Source organism: Poromitra crassiceps (assembly GCF_964638095.1).
Source record: "Poromitra crassiceps genome assembly, chromosome: 16".
Lineage (NCBI taxonomy): Eukaryota > Metazoa > Chordata > Actinopteri > Beryciformes > Melamphaidae > Poromitra > Poromitra crassiceps.
In genome coordinates, this window is record NC_139645.1 from 4,440,674 (window position 1) to 4,454,984 (window position 14,311).

Below are 14,311 nucleotides of genomic sequence, written 5' to 3' on the forward strand. Positions count from 1 at the left end.
GCTTAAAGATTGCACTCAAATACAGTGAAAAACCACTATAATATTCCTATTGTATTACTATGGTAAATGGTAAATGGTAAATGGCCTGCATTTATATAGCGCTTTTATCCAAATCGCTTTACAGTCAGTAGGTACATTCACCCATTCATACACCAATGGTGGCAGGTTACCATGCAGGGTGCTGCCACACCAACGGGAGCAATTTGGGGTTCAGTATTTTGCCCAAGGACACTTCGACATGCAGACTGGAGGAGCCGGGAATCGAACCATCGACCTCTTTTATCCAAAGCTATTAGTAGACGACCCGCTCTTCCTCGTGAGCTACAGCCGCCCCGTACTATAGTACTATAGTACTATAGTACGCATATGAATGTGTAGAGTGAGTTTCTAGGGAGTGGCCGTGAGTATCATCAATAATTAATTGGTTTTAATCGGGAAGCTGAACTTTTGGGAGAATAAATATAAAGAGACCATATAAAATATTTAGATTTTCTCTTTCTTCACTTTATAGATATTCAAAATAGCGTATTTCCATGCTTCAGACGCAAGCAGCTCCGGAAAGAACGAGACAAGTGTTAACGAGAATAGAAGAATAGAATAGAAGTTGAAAATGCCACACAGCTCCCGCAGCACACCGGGCGGACACAATAACCCTGGATAGTATACCATGGTTTGTTTGTCAGTCTGACATGGGCCCGTCTAAAAATGTGTCTGGTGGGTGTAGGTGGGAAATTAGTCTCATCCCCGTGGGTCAAAACAAGAGTATAGGTTCAACGTCTGGAGGGAAAAGCTTTAAGGATACGTTCAACCAAAAATGAAAATTCAGTCATTATCTAGTGACGACCATGCCAGTGGAGGGTCGGGCGACGTTTTTCTTTTTAGTCCACAAACAGAAACAGAGTTACAGCATTCTCATCAACACCTGACACTAACATAAAGTATATTCTCACAGCCTACAGGATTGTCTAACAATGAACAATAGTCTGAAGGCTAAACTAGTGATATCACGTGGAAGTCATTAGATGAACTCATGACGGCTGCATGACTTCTTCATGTGATCAGGACATGATGATGATGATCAAATGAAGATCCTTTACTTTAGACTCCCTGAATATCATCAAAGTGTTCTATTTTATTTCCTACATGGGCCTTGAACCCACCACTGTGCAGTGTGACAATGCTCTGCTTTACCAAACGAAATGAAACTCAAAACTGATGCAGCATTCAACGTGCAATGACACATGTGCAGTAACGTTTTTATTGTTTGTGTTTTTTTTTTTTACTTTTTCTGGGACCGACAGTGGCCAACTGCTGGTTGCAGCTCTAAAGATATGAGGGGATAAAACCTGCCCTTATATACTATGCCATTAAACTACTGTTGTGTAGTGACCTTGCTGAAAGGCACCGCTAGCCAAACTAGCTGCTAATCTCAGCTCCTGGTTCCCAGTGCAAATTAAACCCTTTACAACATGTCAAGCCCACGGCTGCAGCACGGTGCCTGGTGACGGCTAAATGGACTTGTTTTTTATTCTCCTGCTGTCCTCCTCCGGTGGTAAAAATCACACGCCAGCCCATCATTGCGATAACGGCTGAGCACTAGCGAGCTGCCCCCTTGGGGAGCTGGTGGAGCCGAAGCAGCGGGCGTTAGCATGCGGCGGCGCGGGTGTTCCAGGGCCTAACTCAACTGCTGACATCTCCTCCACGGGTGAAGTCAGGAGGGGCCTTCAGAAGCACCGCTACACTATCAGCTCATGCTGGAGCTGAGAGAGCCATGTTAGGTAGGAGGGAGGAAGCTGTGTGTGCGTGTGTGCGTGTGTGTGTGTCTGTGTGTGTCTGTGTGTCTGTATCTGTGTGTGTGTGTGTGTGTGTGTGTGTGTCTGTGTGTGTGTGTGTGTGTGTGTGTGTGCGTGTGTCTGTGTGTGCGTGTGTGTGTGTGTGTGTGTGTGTCTGTGTGTGTGTGTGTGTGTGTGTGTGTGTGTGTGTGTGTGTGTCTGTGTGTGTGTGTGTGTGTGTGTGTGTGTCTGTGTGTCTGTGTCTGTGTGTGTGTCTGTGTGTGTGTGTAGGGGGGTTATAGTGTTGTGTCTGTGTCACGCTTTGTATGCGATTATGGTAATATGTCGGCGGGAGGATGAAGCCAAGGAAACAACTCATTGGGAAAAACATTTTTTTTTTTTTTTTTGCATCTTTATCCGACAGTGGTTTGAGGAGTGTAGGATGCTTCCCGCGCGGTCCCTTCTCCATCTGTTGCACGACTTGCCCACACGTGTCATTAAAATGCGAGTGAGTGAGTGAGTGGTGATGGGGAAGCCAGCCTTTTCTCAGCACCAAAATATGTTTCCTACTGTACCACCACGCATGTATTTGCTGCTAGGCATGTATTCCAGCAAAAACATGAAAATAAAAATACACTTTGAGAAACGCTCAGATTGGAGTGTGGCAAGATGGATTTGTTTGCGTGATCTCATGATCTCATGATCTCATGATCTCATAATCTCAAATCCAGCTGCCTTGCAAGGTTAGGATTAATACACGACTTGGGACGATGACCATGTGACATAGAGCACCTTAAGATTTCATCCATGGAATGAAATGGTGGGGCAAAAAAGGGGCAAAAAAACAACATGTATGAATTCGTAATAGCTGCGACCAGATATGCGAATTTCCGATTTTTGTGGACCAACATTTTTGTGGAGTGGATCAACCCGACAGAGTGACTTACAGTATATATAATATTATATGTATATAATATTGTGACAGTCCACATGAAGTCGTGCGTCGGTGTCTGAATTCTCACAAGTGCATCAGTTTCTTGCCATGCAGGCGCCCAATTAAAAGTCTGACACAAACTAATGAATGCAGATAAAGTTCAAAGAGCTCCTCCCTCTTTCATGTCACCCAAGGTTATTCAGTGATGACAAGAGAAAAACACAGGCCATGAGGGTAAGTTGAAGTTATCCTTTATTTATCCCCATGGGGAAATTCGTCCTCTGTATTTGACCCATCCTCTACTAGGAACCTTCCTACTGTAGAAGTAGGAGCAGTGGGCAGCCACAGTGCAGCACCCGGGGACCAACTCCAGTTCTTTCTGCCAGTGCCTTGGTCAGGGGCACTGACAGGAGTATTAACCCTAACATACATGTCTTTGATGGTGGGAGGAAACCCGCACGAACACGGGGAGAACATACTACAAACTCCACACAGAAAGGACCTGGGATAGATCGGGGTTCGAACGCGGGACCTTCTTGCTGTGAGGCAAGAAGGTAACCACTGAGCCACCGTGCCGTCCCGGGTATCTTGTACAGCTATGCTCATTCATTTAAACAAGCAAGTGTGGATTGGATTACTGTTCATGGCTGATTTAACCCATTGATACCTGATGCAGGATTTGCGTGTATATCCCTCATTTGTGTGTGTATCCCTTTAAGACCGCGAAACCGCGTCGTCTTAAAGGGATACACACACAAATGCTGCATCAGGTATCAATGGGTTAAGAAGATCATGGAGAAAGTCTAAGACTGTAGAAGGACAGGTTGGTACTGACCTCTAATCCATTCACCAAGAAACAGCCAACTGGCTGGACATCCTGCCGACATCCACCACAAGTGATCCAGCTGCTGGTTCTTCTCCACCTGCAGGTTCTTCAGCACCTACACAGCTGCTGGTTCTTCTCCACCTGCAGGTTCTTCAGCACCTACACAGCTGCTGGTTCTTCTCCACCTGCAGGTTCTTCAGCACCTACACAGCTGCTGGTTCTTCTCCACCTGCAGGTTCTTCAGCACCTACACAGCTGCTGGTTCTTCTCCACCTGCAGGTTCTTCAGCACCTACACAGGAGACAGGAGCAAGTGGAACTTCATTATAGCGACTAACAAACATGCTTAGGCATTATATGCTTTGGCTTAGTGTTAGGGGTGTCAAAAATAATCGATTATAAGATGCATCGCGATGCGGACGTGCACGATTCTGCATCGATTCACAAATGTCAAAAATCGATATTTTTAATAATCAAATAAAATATAATGGAAGTACATGCAGTTGTTTATTTTAAAAGTAGCCACACAGTGAGAAAAAAAGAGAGTGAGAAAAAATAAATCAAAAAAGTGATGCATCAATTTAAGATGCATCGAGATGCATCGATAATCGTAATCGAATCGTAGCCCTCTGAATCGTAATCGAATCGAATCGTGAGGCCAGTGAAGATTCACAGCCCTACTTAGTGTTGGATATATTATATTATATATTTATATATATTATATATAGGGATGCACGATATATCAGCAATCATATCGGTATCGGCCGATGTTAGTCATTTTTCAACATATCGGTCATATCGGTATCGGTCAGATGTTGCAATGTAAATATCGGTTATCATTATCAGCCAAATTCTTCACATTGATATGAAATAATGCAGTAAATCTATGATTTATGGGCTTTTCCAAAGGCTTTGCAAATAAAGAAATGCATAACTTTTTCAAATTCAGTGTTAACATGTGTTTTTCAGTATGTACAAAATGTGATGATCATAAAAATGTGGTTTTATACAGATCATATCGACATCGGTAAATATCGGTTATCGGTCATAACAGCAATGTTAATATCGGTTATCGGCATCGGCCAAAATTTTCATATCGGTGCATCCCTAATTATATATATATATTTCTTTATATATAGAGTACTGTACATCCCAACACAACCCCCTAGGAATGCAGGGTACAGTAGGCAAGCATACATGCTTTGTGATTTCATTGCATGGTAACAGGCTGTTCCATAAGCAGATTACCAGGTCTCTGCATGTTAGTAAGAAATCTGTTCTATCACAAATTGGGAACCGTTTCATTCAGTCCCTCCATAAAGTCCTTCTAACAAAGTTCACAGAATTTCATTTCTCCCAAAAAGAAAAAGGGCATTTTGCATGTTAATTATCTATGGATGCCTTTCTTATAACGGCAATAGCCCCTTTTCACGGGGGCCATTTTGTGTCAAAAAGGCCGGGTAAACACAGGTGCAAGCAAAACACTAATGAGGGTTTCCAAATTCCAATCATGGAAATTTGAAACCCTCATTAGTGTTTTGCTTGCACCTGTGTTTACCCGGCCTCTTCGACACAAAATGGCCCCCGTGAGAAGGGTCTATTAGGTCTTCTACCTAACCTTGGACTTATCTAACTGAAGCCTGCACACTTCAGTCTGATGCAGGCCGAGTCACATAAAAAACGGTTGAAGATTTGATCCCCAAATACTTGGTCTTTTGTGAGGTTGCTGTTGTCCATTTTCGAAATGAAATGCCTTCACCACTGGGGCCAAGTGTTTCTCGGAAGTAAATTAAGATTGATCACTCCTGCTTGTTAAGCAGCTTTCAACACCAACTTTTCTGAACGAAAAATGATTGTCGCTTTGTGACCGGGTGGTAAATGATATCCTCGCTTACATCAATACGCCATTGAATTAGACATTGAGCGCGCTCTGAATGATGACGAGGAAACAAATACATATTTGTAAATTTGCCGGCGTGATGAATTTACAGTGCGTTTCCAACAGCAGGGTCATTAATGTACAGCCAATCGATCACAGTTAAATGGGCACAGAGTGACACGGATACTTTGCTCCACAATTAATCTCGGCAAATTAAATTTCCTATCAGCTCGCGTCAAAAGAGGCTGTTAAAACTAAAGATGGTGCTACATCATCGTGTCAACCAGAGCCTATTGATCTTTTTATGAAATTAGCTTATTGACAAAGCACTTAACTGGGATATTATAGAAATTCTTAAGAGTTTGGCAACACCCACCCACCACCAGTCTTTGCTTCAGCAACGGCAGTTTTACAGTGCAAAGAGTACAGTGCAGAAGGAAGGGCGTGTGCCAGCCAACTAAGAGTAGACCAGGGCTGGGTATTGGCAAGGACCTCACGATACGATACGTATCACGATACATGGGTCACGATTAGGGATGTTCATCAATTATCGAAAATCGATAATTGATCGTTAAGGAATTGAATCGATCATGTGGAATTTGGATCGATTATTGTTATTTAAAAAAAATAAAAATTGCGGACTAGGTTTGGGTGGAATTCGTTCCTCCTCGCCCCACTCCATTGCACAGCCGACTAACGTGAGGTGGAGCTTCATATAGTCTCTAGTTTTCTGGCTGGGCACGGGCCTTTGTGCCAACAAAACTGTTTTAAACATGGGGAATTCACACCGGCATGCGCCGGGGACACAAACAAACGCACCCAGCGGTCTGCGGACCTCAGTGAGGCTCAGGCCTGTTGATTTGACTCTTGTGCTGTCAGCTAAGCTGGAAGACGCCGATTGCCTTACATCATGTAACCTGACATGTAACATGTTTGTTTACCTGGCCACAGCGCTAGTGTCTGACATTCTTACTACACAGCGGCATCGCCATTATAGCTGGCCGAGAACGCGCAACGTTACCAGACCAGAGTAAAAAAAAATATATATATATATTATTATTATGCTATCGATAATCGATTAATCGATAATTGATCGTTAATTTTCCCGATTTTCGATTATGGAAATTTTTCAAAGTGAACATCCCTAGTCACGATACGATTGTATCGCGATATACATTGTGATACAATACATATTGCGATATATCGCAATACTCTACATAATTTACTGAAAATGAAAAAAATAGAGCTGAGAATACAACTCGCTATGTACTACCCAGGTAGTGTAATAATATGTACATCACTTTATATTGATAACTTAGTGGACAAATTGAGTCAAAACTACCGAGGGTGGAGTGTGTTACTGAACGCACTGAAATAAAAAGTATTCTTATTGCGTCACTGAACTCACGGCTGTGCAAAAAATCAATATGGCGATATATCACGATATTTTTCTGAAATATCGATACAGTATTGTGGGGGGGAAATATCGCGATATATTGCCGTATCGATTTTATTGCACAGCCCTAGAGTAGACATGGTGGAGAAGTTGTTGGACAATAAAGTGTTAATAGCAGGGCAGGTCACAGGTCACACGGCTGGATTTGCTGTGTGGACTGGGTGAATATTCCGGTTGGACAATAGAGAGCCGCAGGGATGACATATTTTTGTAGGCAGAATGCGGAAGTCCCGAACTTCCTGGTTCTACACTGTTTCTGTCTATGGGATTTTTGAATGGGTTTTTGCCGCGATGCTTCAAATACGGTCTCTGGGCAACGCAAGTTTAATCAAACGCGAACCAGAGTTCCGTCGGATAATCTTCACACATGAGGACCACTTTCATGAGTTTTGATGCGTAAATGCGAGCCCTAGAAGTAAAATGCTCGAGCTAAGCTAATCCAGAACTACACACTGTCGCATAGGCTTCCACGTTACGTCAGCACTCAACCTGGACTGTTGTTGGATGTGTGCACTGATTACCCCAGGCTGAACGGGGCTGAAGCAGGTGAGGGAAAGAGAATTTCCGTGTTCGCCCTTTGAAGTGGTGACGTTATTGACGTATTTATCCCCATCGACTCAAAAGTGTAGTCTCATTTAGCCGTTTGCTAGCTAGCCGTCCTTTTAACGGCAAGTAAAAGCTTCAAAACTCGTAAAAGTGGTCCTCGTGTGTGAAGATGATATTACTAAACACTGGTTCGCGTTTGATTAAGCCAGCGTTGCCCAGAGAGCTTATTAGAAGCATCGCGCCAAAAACCCATTCAAAACTCCCATAGGCGAAAACTGTGAAGAACCAGGGCTGTTAGCATCGATGATTTCCGGACTCGTTACTGCGGCTCTCTATCGCTCTCACATTGGAATGTTTCATTGCATGTGATGGAGCGCTCTCCTCATTGACCTGTACTAGTACAGTGCCCGTTCCCCCATGCACCACCCCGTGGGCGCTTCGCCCCTGCACACACACTGCACTCTGTCAGGTCCCCCTAAGCGCAAGTTTGAAGTCGATCCGACAAACGGTTCTCGAGATACACGAAGGACAGACATACAGACAGTCCTGAAATAAGTCCAAATTGCATGAAATGCGGCACCGTACTCCATCGGGGTCCGAGCAGCGCACTCCCCAAGTTTGAAGTCACAATCGGACAAATGTTTCTCGAGATAAACTGCTTTTTATGTTTCCAGCAGGTGGCCCTATGTCAAATTGCAAGAAATTCAGCGCCGCACTACTTTGAGTTCCCAGGAGCACACTCCCCAAGTTTTAAGTCAATCGGATGAACGGTTCTCAAGATAAACCACTTTTTGTGTTGCCAGTAGGTGGCGCTGTGCCGAATTGCACAAAATTTGGCACTGCTCTATAGAGTGTCTAAGACAAGTATTTCACTGCCTCGCAAATCACACGTGGTCCAGCTCATTTTTTAATACGTTGATTTCAAGCCAATAAGGATAATACTTCTTAACTCATTCACTGCCAATATCTGACTGGCATTTTTGGCACAGGCCAAGTATTTCCATAATGTTTGGTCATCTTTCAAGACCCACAGTAAATTCTGTACTAGGACTACAGTGATGTCCAATACCTCGAAATGAAGATCTAAGTCTCTACTTTCACCCCCAAAAAGAAAGTTAGCTTTTAGCATGTTCTGTACTCTACTTATAACCCTTTTTATACACCCCATGTTCATCAAAAAAGCCTGTCTGGGAAGAGAAAAGGGAGAGAAAAAAGCATTTTTGTAAAAGGGCACAATCTCAGGCATAACTCACTCTCAATTCTTTTATTTTGAACTGTATTGACATCAGACATGTAAATATTATTCGTTAGGACACAAATGACAAAAAAAAATATATATATATATATATATACACACATGAAGTGCTTTTTTTTACATTCAACAATACAGTTTACTCGGTGTGAGTGTGCAGACAGACAGACAGACAGACAGACAGACAGACAGACAGACAGACAGACAGACAGACAGACAGACAGACAGACAGACAGACACACACACACACACACACACACACACACACACACACACACACACACACACACACACACACACACACACACACACGATCCCCCTTTTAGATTTCTAACCCAACATAGGATAAGCAATAACCACGCCCTGTGGCGCTGGGATTGGCCAGGAGCAACACTGGAGGGCACGCAGCCCAGCGATTTCATAACTGAAGAGCTCTTGAGAAGGACAGCGGGCTGCTGTGAGTGCCTTCTGCCCGCTGCTGCCTAGCTGTTCCTGTGTTTATTTTTGATTTGTTCTGGTACACCCGTCTCCCTATCAACTCTGCTATTTGATCGTTCCCGTTTTCCCCTCGGCTATTCAACACGTCCTCACCGCCCTCGCAAACTGATCGATCATTTCCTCATTCCTCCGATGATCAAACACATCTCTTGATTACTTTCTCCCGTTTTCTCCTGGCTGGCACAGAGGAAGGCGACTCCAGCTCGTGCCGAGGGCGTTTCAATTGCGTTTCTCCTGTCTGCACAAGGAAGCGTTACCCGTTCTCTGCTTTTCCTCTTGCTAGATTTCAAAACAACAGCTGCGGTATGTGTTTGATCGCGTGCTGTCGGCTACCCTTTGAAGGCAGGGACCTGTGTCTGTGTGACAGGCTGGGCAAGTGTTTGCTGCAGGCGCTGCACCAATAAAAACAAAAACACGTCAAACACGTCCTTGGCGGGGAAGGCCATTGCTGATAACACGTCAAAGACGTCATTGGCGGTGAATGAGTTAAGTTGTCCCTGTATATCAAAACTATGGCTCTCAAATCAATCATAGATGCAACATTAAAGATCTGGCAAGATGCAACTCCATATGCTGCAGAGCATTGGTGATTCATTAATTATTTGCCTTTACTGACATGCCCCCCCATGAACTGATAAAAAAATAAAAAAGTCTGGTGTGTTTGATCATCTATTTTGTGATAACTACTACCCACCTTGCCAGACATGTGACAGACACGATCAAACTACTACTAAATGTTTCTGCTAATAGGTCATTTGAACCAAGCAGCAGCAATCGTATGAAGGAACTTAAGGAAGTCGTTGAGATGTTTCTGTGACTCATAAAACTTTTTGAGGAATACAATTGTCAGGGGTACACCGACTACACACACAATGGATCATCTAAACGGGTGTAAACAGCTGATCACTTAAGTCATGGGTTTCTCTCCAAGTCTGAGACAGCAGGCCTCCACTCAGACAAGGATTGGAAAAATGCGACCCCCCCCCCCCTCCACACACACACACACACACACACACACACACACACACACACACACACACACACACACACACACACACACACACACACACACACACACACACACACACACACACACACACACACACACCCCATATACACTCAAGTCAACAACTGAGCCTAGATAGCCTGATATTGCTGTTTGACATACTTCAGACGACACCAAATACATAAAAAAGCTCTGTCTAAACTAAAAGCATTTATTAGGTTCTGACTCTGGGAAAGTGGGGGGGGGGGAAACACATGGAGGCTATTCTATGTGATCTCCTCTTGATAACCACTGTAATGAAATAACTACCGTAATGTCATATTTTTTTCACTGAGCCTCCCCTGAAACTGTTTGGAGCCCCCCCCCCCCCCCACACTTTGAAAACCTCTGATTTAAGTCATAATCTACACACTGGTATATGCTGCAATTTCTGTGCACATTTCTTGGAGTTATACACAACTGATTCACCATTATGCTGACATGGAAAAAGAAGCGGAGACAAGGCCGACTGAATAATCCTGTGGAGCAAATTCATACATGATATTCACTCCTTACACATTCTTATTATATATATAAATATATTTTAACATCAGCAAGGGCAACTTCAGCCCAGGACCACCACGTGCGTCACGTAGCAACCAGGTGACCTTCATGCAACTCAAGCCCATTGGAGGAAATAAACTACATCTTTCAACAGCCCAGGTTTTGACAGGTTTAACAATGTTTTCGATATCTTCAAGCTCTGGCAGATGTTCAGCTGTGTAACACTGGAACAGAACCATCCATCACCAGGGCAACGACAGAACATACGCAGAACTTTCTCAACAGAATCCGTTTCAGAGGAAAAACACGAGGACCGTCTTAATGAAGACTTGGCCCTGACGAGGATGAAACCACCAAAATATTTGGCACGCATGACATCATCACTGATGACATCATCATCACTGATGACATCATCACCATTATCCGTTCCTGACTGACTCAATATGAATGAATGACCCCAAAAAGCCTTCCTGCTGCTACACACGTGGTACTTTATTACCTCTCCTATTTAACTGTTGCCTTAACCCATTGATACCTGATGCAGCATTTGTGTGTGTATCCCTTTAAGACCTTTAAGAAGGTCTTAAAGGGATACACACACTATCACCTTACTGTCGTCTCTTTGTTGTTTGCTGTGATTTTGCACCTATTTACCTACTGCAGCTTGTCTGTAATGGAGCCCACAGCATAAGAATTTCACACGTGGGTACTGGGTACTTGTACAACAGAGTGACAGTAAAAAATCTTGAATCTTGAAAATGCAGAAAAGCAATAGCCTATATACTAGGGATGTCACAATATATCGTCCCACGATATATCGCGATATCAAAACGTGACAATATGTATGGTTGAGATTAAATCTCATATCGCGAGAAAAAGAAGCTGAACATGGTGGCACTGATCTGCATCTGATTGCATGCTCGCTCTCCTTTTCATTGCTTTGTTACTTTGAACAGACGAGGGACGTTACACAGACACGGAGGATGAAAATGGTGAAATTAAAATTACTCAAATTAGCGTGGAGGATGCCCCCTCAACTTACAAATCGATCGCAAAGAAATATTGTTAAAATATCCTATCGTATCGTTTATCGTGAACCCAATATCGTGTATCGTATCGTGAACTGAGTGTATCGTGACACCCCTAACTATATACATTGCTTAATTATGTCCAAACAGTTAACACAGAGAAATTCTGCCAAGTACCTAAAAGTTAGAAACCAGCAAACAAACTCACTGAAACCTGAGAAATTAAAATAAATGTAAAACAATCAACAAAATGCCAATTTGAAAACCAAAACTCACTCTAAAGTGAGAAATTAAAATAAACAATATCAAACCTCAGACATTCAACAACAGAAAGAAGCACAGCAGCGATCCTCATCCAAGTCTTGTACCTGGCCAGACTGGTAGAAATAAAAAAAGGAGACAGACATGTCAGTCGCCTTAATCAATATTCCCTGGCTACTGTACTGTGTTGTGATGCTGTTTTGGGAGGCAGGTGTGCTGCAGCCTCTAGGCAGTCTGGCAAGATGCAGAGAACAAGAGCAACTGACAGCCTGGAGCAGCTCATTCTTCCTGGTGCTCCTCTTGCATCACTCCTGTCACGGAGGCTCTCTCTCTCTCTCTCTCTCTCTCTCTAAGCCTCACAGCTTTCCCTCTAGACATGTGTCTCTTCCCTCAAAGCAGAGCATCTGGATATAGCTGTGCCTTGCTGGAGGAGTCGCTCCAACACACAGGCATGCTGCACACACCAGAGCTGGGGGACAATTTGATCAATGCTACTACATACAAATAAATAAATAAAAATGGTTTGTGATAAAGTACTCATTCTCAATTTTCATTCTTTATAATAATAATAAGAGCTCAACAGTCACGTGACTTTTCGTGATGTCATTGCCCCCCGGAAGTAAGATCCCCGTTCATTTTCTCCATAGACATATCGAAAAAAATCCTTATATAACGAGTTTTTAACATAAATAACAACGGGCAGAAAAATCGGATTTCCCCCGTTGTTATATTTTTTGTTCTTGCTCAAACCGAATGTTTTATGGTCGCTCATGATTCAGTAGGTCACGGGTTGGCTTGGTTGTTCCAGCCTTAAAACTCGTTATAGAAGGATTTTTCAAAATGTCTATGGAGAACATGAATGAGGAACTTACGTCCGGGGCAGTGATGTCACGAACAAGTCATGTGACTGTTGAGCTCAATAGGAAGCATCCATACAGAAAACCCAAATCAGACGTTGCAATATTGATGTTCTATCCCACAAATATTTAGCGTAGAGGATAACACACTATTCCATCATAGACCAACAGACAAGCAGTGCCTTTCATTACCTCCCTAAACTAGATGTTACAGGGTTGAGTGTGTGAGCGTGGGTATATAGTGTGTTATCAAGTGGGAACCTTCCTTCAGCACCGTTTCATCGAGTTAGACCCACGAAAACCTCAGGAAGAACCGTGTGTTCCAGGCCAGCAGCATGCTGGAGGAGCCACCGCCCTGCAGATCTGTTCTCAGCAAACTCAAATCAACACAGCCTGAGAGAAGATCAAGTGAACAACGAACACGGCCAAATACACGCTCATGCTTGAGGAGAACCTGCTATAGCGCTATGCGGACCTTAGATTGGCAATAAATGAACGAATAATAACGCTCTTACAGCTACATCTATATTCAAATGGCTTCAGAACAAGATTGTGGAAGTCTTTGAGTGGCGCATGCCGCGCATCCAACATAGGGATGGGGCCGATCCGATCCAATATCGGTATCGGGTGCCGATATTGGCACTAATTCACGGATCAGAATCGGGGGGGGTCAATTCCAGCACCAATTCCAGCGCGGAATTGGACGTAATTTGCCCATGTATGATAGTATCCTTCTTTGCCTTGTATATTTTCTAAATTTTGCCTGCTTTTTGCAAGGTATATTTAAACAAAAAATCTTTAATTGGCCAAATATTTGCCCATACTGTATATTCAAGAAAAATATTGGTATCGGCATAATATCGGTATCGGCAGATATCCAAATTCAGGTATCGGAATCGGATCGGAAGTGAAAAAATGTGGATCGGTGCCTCCCCCTAATCCAACAGCCTTGAATCCGTTTGAAAATCTGTAGAATGACTTGACAAGTAGACAATTAAGAGAAATCCACTTAAGATTCTGACTTCTGAGCTGTAAATGGTTTTTTCACCTTTTACTCTTGTACACGGTGTGCATATACTGTGAGGGGATATTTCTGTCAATAGATTGTAGAATTGCTAAAAGCCTGCTGTCATTTCGCCTTCATAAAAAAAACCTCAATTGAATTTTGAATTCAGACTGCAACACTAAAGAATGGAGTGGAATATGTATTTTACAAACCTTGGACAGGGTGAGGGCGGGGTAGGCTACAGAGTACAGACTGAAAGGCACCGGGTGTCTGGAGAAAATGAATAAATTATTACATTTTCAGTGGGAAAGAGGAGGCCAAGATCACAGTGATGACAGCAGCAGTATCTGCTATTGGATCATTTTTCACTCCTTCCATCTTTTGCCCATTCCTCATAGTCATCATAGAGGATTGCAGGGATGACGTATATTTTTGTAGGCTTTATCCA

At 43.2% G+C, this 14,311-nt stretch overlaps 1 protein-coding gene across 1 annotated transcript in view; it reads right to left on the bottom strand.

Moving 5' to 3' along the window:
• The window catches only part of glceb (glucuronic acid epimerase b), a 100,596-nt gene that overhangs the window by 33,588 nt on the left and 52,697 nt on the right, over positions 1-14,311 (bottom strand). Inside the window, exon 2 of the mRNA XM_083652617.1 lies at positions 3,542-3,823. The gene's annotated coding sequence lies outside the window, so the exon portion shown is untranslated. The remainder of the gene's footprint in view (positions 1-3,541; positions 3,824-14,311) is intronic.